Source organism: Camelus ferus, chromosome 25 (assembly GCF_009834535.1).
Source record: "Camelus ferus isolate YT-003-E chromosome 25, BCGSAC_Cfer_1.0, whole genome shotgun sequence".
Taxonomy (NCBI): Eukaryota; Metazoa; Chordata; class Mammalia; order Artiodactyla; family Camelidae; genus Camelus; species Camelus ferus.
In genome coordinates this window covers 32189260-32205990 of record NC_045720.1, presented here as the reverse complement: position 1 = coordinate 32205990, position 16731 = coordinate 32189260, and the positions used below count along the sequence as shown (strand labels likewise).

At 43.8% G+C, this 16731-nt stretch overlaps 1 protein-coding gene and 1 pseudogene across 2 annotated transcripts in view; one reads left to right on the top strand and one right to left on the bottom strand.

The window, feature by feature from the left end:
• Positions 1-16731, top strand: part of MATN2 (matrilin 2) — a 119607-nt gene that overhangs the window by 16231 nt on the left and 86645 nt on the right. The window lies entirely within an intron of this gene.
• Positions 3284-3381, bottom strand: LOC116659922 (annotated as a pseudogene).

Genomic DNA, 16731 nt, shown 5'->3' with positions numbered 1-16731 from the left:
TGCTGGTTCCACCCTGGCTGCTGACCTCAAGCCTGGGCTTTGGTCCCACCCACAGTGGAAGCTCCGTGTGTGTTGGACCACTGAGAGGATGAGACAAGCAGGTGGCTGATTTCATCCTCGTGTGGGTTCCAGTCTTGACCTGACACCTACCTAGCAAGTGACCCTGGGCAAGCCACTTTTCCTCTCCCGTGTATTCACCTGTAAAGGCAGGTGGCAGAAGTCAGGGATCCTTCGGGTCTCATCTAGGACGTGATGACAGCTCCTGATTCCCGCCTTTCAGTTGTCCTTTCTCTGGCTCCCATAGTGAAACCCCTATGTAATCCTCGGCTTTCTTTCCCTTTCTCCAGGTGGGAGGGAGAAGTTTTGAGACAGAAGGGGTGGGGGCAGTAGAATCAGACAGGGGAACAGGGGTGAGGCAGTAGGATCAGGAAACCGAGCAGTGGTCCTCAAACTTCATTGTGAATCAGAAGCTCCTGGAAGACTTGTGACACACAGACTGCTGGTTCCCATGCCCAGAATGTTTGATTTAGTAGGTCTGGGTTGGGGCCTGAGAAATTGCATTTCTGGAGACCTCAGTTTGAGAACCATTGTGAGGAGAAAACTAGGAGGTGGGGTGGGGATGGGCAGGAGGAAGAGATCTTAGGAAGAGATGCTGTGGGGCAGCAGCCAGAGAGACAATGCAGGACGAATGACATTTGCTGAGAAAACTGCAGCTGGAGAGTATGAACAAACCGTGAGCACCGGGTCAACCCTTTCTGGGGCTTTGAGAATAAGCTGCTAGCCTTCTTCCATCCCGGGGGAAGTTAGCAAAGAGGGGTCTCGAGCCTCTTATAGCACAGCGATGAACACACATCTAAAGAATCCAGTGGCTGATGTGTGGCTTTATTGTCAGAACTGATTATGAAAATGAAAGTTGATGCATAGAGCTTATCGAATATTTTTAACTATAGCAAAGGCTTTAAAAAAAAATCCTGTGAAGTAAAATCGCACCCCATCTTTATCCCTCCTCTGTGATACAGTCGGGGCGGAAATATGGACCAGCTGGAGGGACTGTCGTGGCTGCTGCTCAGCCCAGAGGCGTAAAGTACGGGCTCTGTGCTCTGTGCTCTGTTTTCCATGTAAATGCACGTCTCAGTCATCATTCATTTTTTATCAACTGTGTAAAGTGAATTCTTCATTCCTATCTTGTGATTAATACCAGGAAAACCCCCAAAAGCATAGTATGTGACTTCTAACAAGCCACAGAATTAAAAGCTTTCCTAGCCAATGAATAAATAATTTGCTTTTTTTTTCTCCTACAGACTCTCTCTCTCCTCTTCTCTAGTAAACTCTTTACCTCCTTCCTTTCCTATAACTCTCCTTTATCCCCTCCCCTCCATTCTCTCCCTTCCTCCTTTCCTTCTTCATCTCTGGGATGGTCTATCCTCAGCTTGCCCATATGTTTGGCAGCTGCAGTGTGTGGGTGGGTGGGGGTGGGGGCCGTCCCCTTAGCCACTGTTCTTTCCTCCTCTTTGATGGCTGGTGCTCTTGGAGGGTGAAGTATACAACCTTCCCCCTCTGGAGCCAATCATGTCCCAGGTCTCCCTACCTGATGATAATTATGATAATGATGGTAAAGATGGCTGCTCCTTTTTTTTGTTTTCGGAAGTATCTACTGTGTACTGGGCACTGTGCTAAGCAGTTTACCCTTCACTCTTCATGGTATTATTATGCCCATTTTACAGATGAAGAAACTGAGGCTTAGAGAGGTAAAATGTTTTGCTCGAGGTCATGCACCACTGAGCAGCAGGGGTGGGTTTGGAGAAGCCATCTTAACGTTTCCTCTCCTCCAACGCTTTTCTACAACCCTACCTCCTCTGTTTCATCCAGCCAAATTGGGCTCGCCTTTCAGGTCTCGGTGGGAAGCATCCCTAATCTACTAGGCTGGGGTTTAGGACCCCAACAACATACTCCCGCAGCGTGCCGTATGTCCCAGCTCCGCACTTGTCAGCCTGCAGGGCGACTGCCCGCGTAGTTGTCCGTGTTGAACAGGAAATGCTTAGTGACATGCCAGGTACACCCACGGGCTCTCCGAGGATACCTAGAGAAGGAGAAAGTGAACCAACAAATGAGCAAAGAGGAAAGTCTCTAGAGAGGAGCCATGGGGCTAGAGGATGTCCCCGAATCCAGGGCTTGTGGAGAACTGGAAGACTTGAGGATGTTTAGTTTAAAAACAAAGAAAGAAAAGATGAAGGGCTCTCCACAGGCGGTGTTACGGCAGAGCTCAGGCTTGTTCTGAAGGCCTTAAAGAGGAGCTGCAGACCCAAGTACCTGTGCTTTCCTTAAGGAAACAGATTTTTTTTCCATATGAAATGTTCTAGCCATCAGATTAGCCCAGGAAATGAACTGCCTCCTCTGGCATGAGGGATATTGACAGCCTTTACGTGCAGGGAGTTGAGTAAACCTCTCATCTGCAAACCGTCACATTCCAGGGTTCTGGGGAGGTGCCTGCAGAATTAGGAAATGAACCCAAAGATGAGGACTTTCTCCCCTATTAAAAACAAAAGCTAAGTATTTGCTTTCCAAGAAAAATCTGCCTTAGGAGCCTTTAAAATAACATTTTTTTAAAACAAGGGAGAAACTGGGAAAATTTCAGGGACTGGAAACAATTTGTTGAATCCCTGGGTTTCACTTCTGGCAATGTGAACTGAGTGAAAGAATGATCACAGGTAAATTGCCTTAGCTTTTTTGGTTAATTTATGTAGAGCCTACAGTCAACAAAAAATCACTTAACCCTTAACTCACAGAGAAAAAAATGTGACAATGAGTGTGTATATGTCCATGAATGACTGAAAAATTGCGCTGAACACTGGAATTTGACACAACATTGTAAAGTGATTATAAATCAATAAAAAATGTTAAAAAAAATCACTTAACCTTTATTACAGGTGACTTAGTATCATATAGCAGACTAATTTTTTTTTAACCTAAGTGGAGTAATTTAAATTTTTTTGTATTAAATTTTATCTTCTTCATTTAGGTTCATCATTCTTTTTTATTTACTTATTTACTTATTTACTTATTTTAATTGGAGTATAGTCACTTTCCAATGTTGTATCAATTTCTGATGTACAGCATAATGTTTTAGTCACACATACATATATTCCTTCTCATATTCTTTTTCATCATCGGTTACTGCAAGATATTGAATATAGTTCCCTAAGCTATCTATTTTATATATTGTTTATCTATTTTATATAGAGTAGGTAGTATCTGCAAACCTCAAACCCCCAATGTATCCCTTAAAAATATGGAACGCTCCATGAATTTGCATGTCATCCTTTCGCAGGGACCATGCTAATCTCTGTATTGTTCCAATTTTAGTATATGTGCTGTTTTCATTCTTGACTAATATGGTTTTCCTCTTTAGCTTTGCAAGTTAGAATTATTTGCAAATTTGATGAGATGTGTTCTGTGTCTTCTCCAAGTCCTCACTGAAAATATTAAAAGATGTTTTATATCTTTTGCAATGATCATGAAGAATAATCATCTTCACTTTAAAAAACTTCATGTCTAAATATTTAATGACTGTTAGATATTGAAAATACAAGGAGAGTTAGTTCAAAAGATGCCTGAATAATCACCCTATAAGCATGTCATGTATTCTTGAGAGGAAATATTTTAGAGACTTGAGTTGTATATTAGTTTGCTAGGGCTGCCATCACAAAGTGGCACAAACTGGGTGGCTTAAGCAACAGAAATTTTTCTCATGATTCTGAAAGCTAGAAATCCCAGATCAAGATGCCAGCTTATTCGATTCTTGGTGAGGCTTCTCATCTGGGCTAACAGGTGGTCGCCATCTCCCAGTATCCTCACATGGTCTTCCCTCTGTACCTTCCTGCGTCTACATTTCCTTTTCTTTTTTTTTAAAACACATTTCTTTTGGTATGGTTCCTACACAGTAAGCTACATGCATTTCAGATGTACCATTTGGTGAATTTTGATAGATGTATACACCCATGATACCACCACCACAATCAAGACAGCTAACATTTCCATCACTCCCCAAGAGGTACAATTTTCAAATTCCCAGTTTATCCCTTCCCACCCCTTTTACCCCCTGGTAACCATAAGTTTGTTCTCTATGTCTGTGAGTCTGTTTTTGTTTTGTAGATAGGTTCATTTGTGTCCTCTTTTTTAGATTCCACATATAAGCAATATCATATGGCATTTTTCTTTCTCTTTCTGGCTTACTTCTCTTTGAATGACGATCTCCAGGTCCATCCATGTTGCTGCAGATGGCATTATTTTATTCATTTTTTATGGCTGAGTAGTATTCCATTGTGTGTGTGTGTGTGTGTGTGTGTGTGTGTATACCACAGCTTCTTTATCCAGTCATCTGTCAATGGACATCTGGGCTGTTCGCATTTCCCCTTCTTAGAAGGACCTTAGTCATATTGGATTAGAGACTGCCGTAATAATCTCATTTAACCTTTATCACCTCTTTAAAGATCCCCCATTTCCAAATACAGTCACATTCTGAGGAACTAGACTTCAACTTGGGAATTTTGGGGGGTGCAGTTCAGCCCATAACAAGTTGCTTTGCTTTCCACTTGTCCAGTTTGTGGAGGACTGTATGTCTTCTTTGACATGTTCCTAAACGGCCTCTTTTTCCCTTCTGATTCACTTTATCTGCCCATTTCAGGGTGATGTAACTGTTACTGACGTACGCTGGGGAAGCAGAGTGGTACTGACTAATTTACCATCTTGTATTTCTGAGTCTTTAAAAGGCAGGTCGGACAAGCACAATGGCTTGGGCAGCCAACACCCTCGGGCTGCACATGGGAAACCAGTGCAATCTAGCCAGGATGTGAAACCAAGTCCGAGGAAGATCTTTCAGAAGCCAGGAATTAAAACCACTAGCTCAGAAAAGCCTCCTTTCAGTATATCCAGAGGAGGCTGATTTATAGGCAAGGATGAAAGGAGGGCGGTGTGTATATTTTGGCGGCTCAGAGGATGGTGAGGCCGGAAAAGGAGGAGGGAGAAGTTATCGTAAGCCCACAGCCAGCCAATGAGTAAGAATATCAAAGAGAAAGCTGGACAGCCAGATGTACAAAGAGCCGATGCAGGGGAAGGGTCGGGGGAGAAACAGGAGGAATGTAAGCATCTCACCACTTGGGCTCAGAGCCAGGAGGGGCTTTGGAAAGGCTCGATGGCGTACGTGCAGCATGGACCATTTGGCCATGAGAAGCCCCAGGAGGGTGAGCCCCAGAGGCTTTTAAAGTCAGGTTGGACCATGAAGTAAACCGTGGAGGAATCCAGTCCAAGGGGCTCAGACCTGGCCAAGCCTGCGAGAGGCTGCTTTCCATCTCCAGCTTTTAATTCCCCAGCCCCGACACTGGGCTTTCTTCCAGTCTACTCCATCCATTCATTGAATAAATATGTCCTGAGAGTCCCCATGTTCCAAGCACTGTGCTCAGCCTGGTGCAAGATGAAGAATCCTTACGTCTCTGGGACTTGTTGATGAGGTGGCCAGGGAGGAATCCCCACCTCCTAGGGCTACCATTCACCCGAATGTACTGGTACCATATCCTGTGGCTGTCCTGTGTGATTGTCCCAACCACTGAAGGAAGTGTCTCCTTCACTCCTCTCTTCCAGTCAGGCTTGAATTTGTCTCCAAAATGAAGCGGAATAGGAAGACCATCAGTTTTACCTCGCTGTTCTTCTATACCAAAATAGTTTAGTTCTAATACCTTATGTTTTGTTTCATAATGTGCCTCGGTTTTATCATTTATTCATCCACTAAAGGAATGTGCATTGAGTATCTATATGATGCACAGCATCGTTTGGATACCAGCGATACTGCAGAGTCAGGCCAGGTCACGTCTGTCTCACTACCTGCCACGCTTTAGGGTTTGGTACAAATTCCACAGTTTCCGGCAGCATGGGTCTTGTGTGGGGAGATATACTTGGGATCAGTGAGAGAAAAACGTCCTCAAGAGCTAGTAAATCTTACTCATAAAACCATCTGGGCTTGATGCCTCTGTAGAGAGGATATATTTGACAACTAATTCAATTTCTTTGAGAGTCATTAGTCTGTTTGGGTTTTCTATTTCTCTTGAGTCTATTTGATAATTGGCATTTTCCTTTAAAATGGTTCGATTTGTCTGTATTTTCATACGTTATAGTTTATAACACTACATTTTAACACAGGGCATGGTATCCTTTAACAAAGGGTGCCCGGTGTTTTGTTCCCATCGTTCACAAAGCTCTGAGCCAAAAGTCTGAAGAAACATTGAGCCCTGGGTGATGGGTGTGCAGGGGATGGGGGAAGATGTCTTCAAGGACTCAGGTTTCCCTGGTACTACCTGGCATTCGTTGAGAAAGCTTTGCAGTTTTACAAAGCGCCTAATGCTTACCTTACCTCCCTTTCCCTCACAAAACCCGTGAGAGGGAGATTTTATAATAATCCCCAGCTACGGAGAAGAAAAAAATCTGATCGGAGAGGTTAATTTATCCGTGACATTCAGATAAAGCCAGAATCCACTCCTAGATCATACCATTTTAATTAGAAGGGAGTTTAGAAATCATCTAGTTGAGAAGTTTTTAACTTGGGGTCCATGAGCCTCCAAAGATCCCTTGGGCAGACTTCAGTGAGTCCGTAATTTGGATGGGAAGAAAAAGAACCTCCTTTCCCCCTAACCTCTGACTGCAATTTAGCATTTCCTTCTATTGTCACTGTAAACCACAAACCACAGGAATAGTAGCCGTACTTCTCACCAACAGAGATCACAGATCTGTTCGTGGTCGTAGTTGTCAGAGATAACCCAAAATAGTGCTTACGCTCACCACTACTTCAAAATTACTCTCATTAGTAACACACCTTTCGTCTTGTTATTTAATGTTATTTTTTAAAGTACATATGTAGGGGGTGGAATTAGGAGTTTGGGATTAATAGATATACACTACTATACATAAAACAGATAAACAATAAGGACATAATGTGTAGCACAGGGAACTATATTCAGTATCTTGTAATAACCTATAATGGAAAAGAATCTGAAAGAGAATATATATATGTGTATAAATGAATCACTTTGCTGTACACCTGAAACTAACACAACATTGTAAGTCAACCATACTTCAACTGAAAAAATAATTTAAAAAATAAAGTACATATTTTACTGTATTCCCAATTTTTACAAATATCTTGATTCACTGAGGTTGGCCTCCTGTCTTATCCTTTGCATTTATTTGTTTGTTTATTTATTGTCATAATATATACATAAAATTAACCATTTTAACCAGTTTAAAGTGCACAATTCAGTGGCATTAAGTATGTTTACATTGTAGTGCAACCAGCATCACTATTTCCAGAACGTTTTTTCATCATCCCAAACAGGAACTTTATCATCATCCCATTAAGAAATAACTCCCCACCCCTCTCCCTTCATCCCCCAGTAATTTCTTTTCTACTTTCTGACTCTGTGTTGCATAGTCTAGCTACCTCATGTAAGTGGAATGATGTAATAATGCTTGTTCTTTTGTGTCTGACTTTTTTCAGTAGCATAACGTTTTTAAGGTTCATGCATTTTACAGCATGTATCAGAACTTCATTCTTTTTATGGCTGGGTAATATTCTGTTATAGGTATACACTGCATTTTGTTTATCCATTCATCTATTGATGGACACCTGGATTGTTCCCACCTTTTGGCAAATTGAATAATGTTGCTATGAACATTGGCATACAAGTGTCTTTTGGAGTCCCTGCTCTCAGTTTTTTTGGATATATACCAAGGATGGAATTGCTGGGAAACATGGTAATTCTATGTTAAACTTTTGTGAAAAACTGCCAAACTGTATTCCATAGCAGTCGCACCATTTTGCATTCCCACCAACAATGCACAAGGGTTCCAATTTCTCCACATCCTCGCCAATACTTGTTATTCTCCATTTTTTTCCTAATAGCCAACCTAGTGGGTAATGCATTTTATTTTAGACATCTAACAACTGTATTCTGAGACAGGATCATAGGCTTCTCCAGACTGCTATGGAAGTTCCTGGTAAAAGTAAGGGTTAAGAGTGAGGGAACTAGAGCCCAGAAATATTGTTACTGGTTCAAAGTGAAGTAATTGACCAGCAGCAACCTAGGGCTTAATCCCAAGTCTTCTGGGGCTCAGGGGAGCCCTTACCCCTCCTACCACATGGTCTGTTCCCATGCAGATGTTTGCCTCAGCCAGTGGTCAGACTGAGTCAGGGCTGGAACCAAGCCATCAACCAACTAGCCACTGAAGCCGAGGCCAGCCCCAGACACAGACGAGACGGACATAATCCTTGTCTACAAACCGCTGCAACATAAAACTGCCACACACAACCACAGCAGCTATATCTTTATTCGTTCAACAAACATTGGGTGCCTTGTATGAGATCAAACTCCCGAGTTCAGTTGGAGAGTCTATGGGGCATCCAAGGGGCCATCTCTTGGAGATGCTCAACTGGTTCAGATTAAAGTTCAGGAGGGAGAAATAACCCTGCTTGTTTCCTTTAAATACAGAATGGTGTCCTGAGCTGAGCTGAGCTGTCATTTCTTGATCAGGAGCCTCTAGTTCTTTCTGCACAGGTGGCCTAAGATGGCTTCCTTTGTCCTGACAGTCTCATGGCCCAATTTTCTTACTGACCTTCCAATCAACTGTGGCTCCTGGACCTTCCCATGCTTGTCAGCTTGGTTTTACAAATGATTGTAGCTAACTTTTCACAAGCGTGAATTCTGGCTTTCCATGGTGTGACCATGAGTAAGTAACGGAACCACCCGAAACCCCAGTTGTCTCATTTGTGAGGAGGGGATGATAATGGTACCTCCCTCACAGAGTGGGAAAGAGGATGGAATGAGGTCATGAAGATAAAGGGCTTGGCACAGAGCCTGGCGCGGAGTTAGCATTCTAAGTGTTTGTTGCTGTTACTGTCGATTTTTAAATTTATTATTAAAAAACACTTTGTACATTGCAAAGTGGTGTTAACAGCTCCCACGCTACAATGAGGTCTTTAAAACTAGGAATTAGGTCTTTTCATCTCTGGGTCTGAAGCATCTGGGCTAGTAGCCTCTCAATACATGTGTACTGAATAAATGAATGAATGAGAGATGACATTTATTAATATTATTAGTATTAGTAATTTTGTTTATCTATTTGATCAACTACCGATTTAAATAAAAAGTAGCAGTTTTTTCCCTTTCAACCTTAAATCAGGTATTGATCTTAGAAAAGAACGTCTGAAAAATAGATTAGCAAAACAATTTAATAAATTTCATTTTTAAAATGTCAAAAGTTTTACCATCAAATTCATTTGTTCATACACAGAACACATTTTTGTTGAGAAGCTACTCTGCAGCAGGCTTGGCACCAGGAGTGAAATCTCTGGGTATTGGGTAGGGTGCAATTGTTATAAGCTAACAGTGCTTTTATTAAAAGATATTTGGATATCTTACAATAAGCCTGGAGATCAGTGATTCCTAGGTCATGGGAGTGGCTCAGCTTTATCACTGAGACCAGGGTTCTGTCCAGCTTTCAACTGCATCATCCCAGGAGGCTGGCTTTCCCTTCTTAGGCTTCTGCCTTTATAGTCACAAGATGGCTGCTGCAGCTCCAAACATCACATCCTTCCATGGTCATGGTCAAGGCAAGAAGAGAACTGGGGTGGAGGGAAGAGGGCTTTTTCATCCCTTCAATCACTCCTTTTATCAGAGACCAAAATCTTCAGTAGACTTTCCTTTCCTCCCCACTGGCCAAAACTGGATTGCATGCCTACTCACTGACCTAGTCTGGAGATTGGGATACTGGGCTTTGTCCAGTAAAGAGTCATTCCTGGTGAAGGATGGAAACTGTCCTCGCAGAGCTCCTGGTCACTTTCTTGCTGCTTAGAATCTTAGTGAGGAAACAGGAAGGGGATGGGGAGAGAAATGAAATTTAAGTAGGCAACTACTAATGTCATCCAGTCTGCAGTGTTAAGCCATTTTCTTGAAGGTGGTGAGGGGACAGTCGCTGAATCCAGGGGAAGAATGTTCCAGGCTTGCCTGAAGCATTTAGAACAGCAATGCCAGTGTAGTGTGACTCAGAGAAGTAACATGGGCACCTTGGCGGGCCGTTGTTAGGACCTTGGCTTTTCTCTGTGAGAGATGGAAACCACCAGAGGGTTTTAAGCAAAGGAGTAACATGATGTCACTTGTGTTTAAAGGATTGCTTTGGCTGCAGGATTGAAAACAGACTGTAGAGGGGCAAAGTCAAAGTCCATTTAGGAGGCTAACACTGTCATCCAGGCGAGGGATGTTGGTGGAGGTGATCACCTCTGGAGTATAATGAAGAACTAAAAATTATTTTCTTTTGTGGCAATTTCCTCCAAATCTTCTTGGACAGTACCAGTTGCTGGGAATTTAGGGATACAACCTGCAGCTGCAACTAGAGAACATTAATGTAATATAAAGCCATGCAGGCTGGCTCCCTTCTAGAGCTGTGTGCGTACATTTGTTGTTTCCTGTAGATTAATCACAAAGAAGATGAGAAACTAGACTAAGATTCCTGGATTCAAATTCTGGTTCTACCACTTCCTAGCTGTGTGACCTGCACAAATCACTCTAAACTCTCCAAGCTACAGTTTCCCCACGTTAAATGGGGACAGTAGATTACTGTGAGAAGTAAGGAGTTAGTAATTTTACAACGTTTAGCCTTATATTGATATACAGCCATTGCTCAATAAATATTAGCTGTCATTATAGATAGGGATGTAACTGTTTTCAAGGTCAAGGAACATCTCTACTTAATTTATTTAAAACCATAGCATACTAGAGCTGGAAAGGAACTGAGACATTATTTAGTCCAACCCTAGAGATCAAAGTAACCCATTCTTCTCCCCAAAAAAGGTTATGTGGCCAGTATCACCAGGCTGGTGGCAGAATGGGGACCAGAACATGGGTCTTTGGGCTCCCAGTCTAGTGCTTTCTTTGCTATGTCATGTTGCCTCCATGTAGCTCTTAACACAATGGTGGAAAAAACAGTAATTACAAAAAATGATTATTTGACCCTTACTTTGTGCCAGGCACCATTCTAAGTACTTTACACATACTCACTTTAATCCTTATGATAACCCTCTGAAGCAGGTACAATCATTGTCTCCTCTTGTAGAAGAGGAAACTGTAGGTTAGAGAGAGCAAAAAACCTTCTCAGGATGGAGAATGTGTGTAATGTCGGGGAATGTGGGCGGCCTGGGAGTCAGGAGGCCGCCCCACCATGACCCCGTGTGACCCTCTCCATCAGGAGAATAGGGAAGTTGAATCCAGTCTTTAAAGTCTCTTTTCAGCTTTAGAATTTGCATATCCTAAGTGCGTTGTGATGAGCAAATCTGTAAGAAATACCATTGCAGTTCATTAAACTTGCTGTCTTATTAACTTCTCTTCATCTTAATGATCAGCTGCAAGAAAGACTATTTGTAGAACAGCTTAGAAACTGAAGTCACACAGGCGGGAGGGATTCCTGAAATGTTATTTCTGGCTTCCATAGCAACCCTAATATTGGGCGTTAAGCTTAATGGAGTCAACTACAGCAGCGGGAGCCAAGTGTTCACTTGAGCACCGTGAGTGATGAGGAAACAAATTGCTGCCTCATTTGCTTTCCCTTTGTGTAATATACTGTCTCAGTGTATTTTAGGGAGTGGAAACCTAAGCCAAGTTAGGGAAGAATGGAGGAAATGAAGCATCATATCAAAGTGGAGAGAGAGGACCAGTTTCCAAATGAATTGGAGATGAGAACAATCTAAGTGCCTGGGAGAGTCACTGGGGAAGAGGAGGTTGGGGTAGGCATGCAGGGGCTTCAGGGAGGAGGGGAGAGTTGGCCGCACTTTCACAAAGCTTGGAGGGACTGGACCTTCAGGTGAGCTTTGTGAAGAGGACTGAGCATGCCCAGTTGTAATTTTTTGTTCCAACGTGTTTGGAGTTTTCAGCGGGAACCCACTGTGGATGAGTCAGGCATCAAGAAGGCAGAGATGTTGAGGAGTTGAAGGGACCATTAGGGCCAGCGCAGGAAACAAATCCCTCTAGGTATTTTAAACAGAAAGGGATTTCATACAGGGAATTAGGTGCTTATATACTTACTGGAAAGGTTAGAGGAGTGGGAGCTCAGAGCCATCACATAAGAACCCGTTGCTGGCACCAAGATGCTGTTGCCATCAATAACCACATCTATGAAGCAGGTGAGCAGACCCTAGAACATCAAGTCTGTGTTTCTACAACCTCACTTTCCAGTAGAAACACTCTCCACCTCGCTTCCTCCTCTGTGAGTGCATCTAATTGGTGTTACCTATTTCTCACCCAGGACCCTAGCTGCAAGGGAGTTGGGAACTGCGTTTCTAGCCTTTTTAGCTTCTGCAGTCCTGGAAAACTCATAGAAAGAGGTGAGCGTTCATGCTGTGTGCTGAGCGACATTCAATCAATTGCTATGTCACTTGAAACTTGAATTAATTGGGGAGAGCAATAGTAATAGAGGAATTGGACACCTAAGAGGGATGAGTTGGAAGGTCCCAACTGCTGACCTAAACTATCTGCTCTATCAGCTGAAAGTCCTTCAGGTAGACTCACTCCAGGGCTAGAAAACAAAGGGGCAGAAACTCAACTCCTAAAGACAAAGGAGTTGTCTTTAAATCCTCTCTGGTGCCGTCTCTATAATCTATACACAGGGGACACTTACTGACACTTGAGACCAGGCTGGGGACTCCGGTGGGAGAGGAAGCAAGAGGGCAGGCCTGAAGAGACTGGCTTTGGGTTGGGCCAGGGACGGAGAAGAGTGAAATCTGGGCTGAGTCAGGAGCCCTTAGAATGTGCCCTAAAGGAGGTTGGGCACATTCAAAACCCTTCAGTGGTTCCCCATTGGCTCCTTAACGGGGTCCAGACTTGTTGATAGGAGGCACGTGCAGCCCTCTCTGTCATCCCCATCCTGTCCTTTAAGATGGAGCCATACCACCCCACCTGCATTACCCATGCACACAGCACCCTGCTCTGTTCTGGCCTCCGGGCCTTTGCTCACTCTGACCCTTTGCCTCAGGTGCCCACCCCAAGTCTGCCTAGCCAGTACCTGCTCACCCTTTAACTATAGAATAATATTATAAAACAGTATAACACGATGCCCATCAGTTTCTTTAGAAATCTCCCCATGCACCATCTTGGGATCGTGCTCCCCTCCAGGCTCTAGTTGCCCACGCTTTTTATGAATCTTAGGAAGCTGTCTTCTCTACAAGGTGGTAAGCTTCTCCCATGCTGAGGTTGGCTCTTGTGCTGTATCCCCAGCGCCTGGTCCAGAGAGGAGGGTCCTACCGTATATGCATAACTCAACCAAACTGCAATAATGAGACAAGTGTCTTCAGAGACAAACTTTGCCTTGGCAGATACAGGGCTGCAGCACCTTCCGCCCCTGCCTCCGGGCAACCTTCCGCCGCTGCCTCTGCGCGTGTCCGCACCCCTCCCTTTCCCCAAAAGAGCTAATGTAGACTCTGCTTCCCGGCCCTCCTCTCTCAGCCTGACCCTGCGTTGCTATGCACAGGTCTCTGCTCTGTCCGCTCCTTCCATTTGCTGAACTCTCAGGAAGCAGATAAGGCAATTGCTCAACTTACTAAATTAAAATACTCCCAGGGGTCAAATGCCAGTTCGCTTTTTAAAAGCCGCCTACGCTGTTTTTCACTTTGTAGAGAGAAGAAATCACCTGTTTCCCAGGACTTTCTGTACTGTCTTGTACTAGGGGGCTGGCTGGCTGGCTGTGTGTGTGTGTGTGTGTGTAGATTACAATTTTAAGATATGAGTCATTTCTCAATTTGAGAAAGGAAGAAAGATGGTGAGGAGGGTTTTGATGGAGAATACCAAGCCGATTCTGTATCTATTCGGTCAGCTCAGTGAGTTTTAAAACCATTGACTATTTCAGGACTTCTTTATACTTCTCTTTCTCAATTAAGAGAAAGTCTGTTGGTCAGAAAAACTCTGAGAGAAGATGTGAGGGGCTTTTTTTTTTTTTTTTTTTTTTTAGCGAAACTTTTTTTAGTGAAACAAGCAAACTGCTTTACCTTGCAAGGAAATTCAATTCATTGGAAACTGTTTTTTGTTTTTTTTTTTTCCTTCAGGGCTAAACTGGGGCAGCTTTCTCTTTGGCTCCCTCACTAAGAAAATTGTCCAGGGTTCTGGAAACCACAGTTGTTGAACTTCATACGATGTCTCTTTTCTTTCAGCTCATGTAACAGTTACGAGAGGAGACTGCTGTGATGTGGCATGTTTTTTCTTGCTGCTTCTTTTCTTTTCCGTTTTTCTGGCTCGTTGGTGCACCCTCCCCGAGGGCCTTAGAGGACTGTGTTCCTCCAGGAATTTATGACAGTCAGCAGGGACAACAGAAATTTGAGCTGGTGTCAAACCAGGATCCCTCGGGGCGCCACTGGTCCATGTCTCCGGTTTGTGGTGCCCCATTGCTAAACAAAGATGCAGGCTCATTCACCAGAACCTTCTTTTAAATAGAAACAAAAGCAAAAACAAACTCATCTTGACATTGGCAAGTATATTTTGTGTAAAAACTTTCCTGCTTGGACCTTCACAGGCAGACGGAATCCATCCTGCCAGTGCCTCGCCCATCACACCCACCTCTCTGTTCTGCAGGTGCTCTTTTTGTTGATGGCGGGTTAAAGTGTACACAGATCAAATCTGACAACTCATGGATTTCAGCGTTTGTGAACTTTGGTTCTGCTTGTAGGTGTCAGAAGGAAGTTAATAGGATGAAGGCTGATATTCAGACCATATCTCGGGTGTTCTTGAAGGAAGCACCTGAATGGTATAAACTGGCACTGAAAGCAGGTGTATGCAGGGGGAAGACCACAGAAATCACCTCCATCTGAATGTCTGCTGTTACTTTAATCCCCGGTAATTGGGCAAGAGATGGAAGTGTCTTTGGTCTATATCTCTGCTGGACTCATGCCTCCTTATTCAGAACCATGCTCTCTAGTGACTGTTCTTTGTGATTGAGGGTTCAGCTGTTCTGGCTGAGTGCATGTTATGCTTACTAAATAAGAACTCATTTTCCTTGCCTCATTCCTCAGCCATCTGCATGCTTGTCTCACTGACCCCTGGACTGTAAGCACCCTGAGGCCAGGGACTGCATCTTCTATGTGTCAACATCCCCAGGGCACCAGCATGGTATAGGCACACCTCGTTTTACTGTGCTTCACCTTATTGAACTCCACAGATACTGCGTTTTCTGTTTTGTTTTGTTTTGTTTTACAAATTGAAGGCCTGTGGCAACCCTGCCTCGCACAAGTGTACTGGTGCCATTTTTCCAAAGGCATTTGCTCACTTCGTGTCTCTATGTCGCATCTTGGTAATTCTTGCAATATTTCAAACTTTTTCATTATTATTATACTTGTTACGGTGATCTGTAATCTTCTATGTTCTATTGCAAAAAGATTACAACGCGGTGAAGGCTCAGATGATGGTTAGTGTTTTTTAGTAATAAAGAATTTTTTAAGGTATGTACATATTTTAGACATAATGCTATTGCACACTTAATAGACTACAGCATAGCGTAAACATAAGTTACCTGCACTGGGAAACTAAAAACTTCCTGTGATTCACTGTATGATGGTATTTGCTCTATTGCTGTGGTCTGGCACCAAACCTGTAATACTCTGAGATATGCCTGCATTTTGCCCGTAGTGCCTTCAGTTCACGGCCTTCTATGTGCAGCTCTGAGCCAGGCATCTGTGATACGAGGATCAGTAGGAAAGACCCAGTTGCGATCTCAGAGGTTTGCCTTACAGTTTGGTGGGGCTTGTAGGCCAGTAAATACAGTATTTTGGGAATGCCATCACTGCCCATTGTTACTAATTGTGCTACTGTCATCACTAGCTGGGGATGCAGAAGGCACTTGTGGACTCTAGTAGGTGCAGCGTTTGTGCTTGTAGGTGTTGGAAAGAACTTAATAAAATAAAGGTGAAACTCTGGAACTGAAGGCACCGTGACGCCGCCAAGGCACTGGCCCAGGGCAGAGGGTGAAGAGGACATTGCACGCAGGGGAGTGTGTCATGAACTGAGCTTTAACTCCTGAGTCTCATTCAAATCTCTGCAGCCGGTCCTGCCAGATATCAACTGGGGTTTAATGTGTTAACTGGTGACTGGGGGGTAACTTCATAAGCGCTTTTCTGGGACACTTTTCTGTTCAGAGGAGACTCTTCATGCTAGGTCACCTGCTGAGGACCAGAGGCTAAAAATGCAGGTAACTAGAATCAGACGGGCTTGGGTGGGAAATCCCTGTCCCTGCCCACTCCTCCTCCTCATGCCCGTGGACTTGTTACTTAGCCTCTCTAAGCCTCAGAACCCTCACCTGTAAGATGGGTGTAATAATGGTGCCTACCTTATTTATTTTCTGATCCTACTTGAAAGCCGGGACACAACTGACATGAACATGATCCAACAGTGGAACAGAATGTGGATCAGAACACAGGAGAGAACCCAGGATGTAAGGTTTCCGTATTTACCAGATCGTGCCTGGTCTCGGGGAGGAGGGTGCTGGGGCACAGGAAAGGGTCTCTTCTGGACGCTTGCTCCATGGCAGATGGTCTCTCAGGCTCATGTGCCCCTTGGGGTGGAGTCTTCAGATCTGCCTAAGAATCACCTGGAACAATTCTCAGTGACGATTCCTGGGCCCGAGCACCAGAGATTCTGATTCACTGGATCTAGGGTG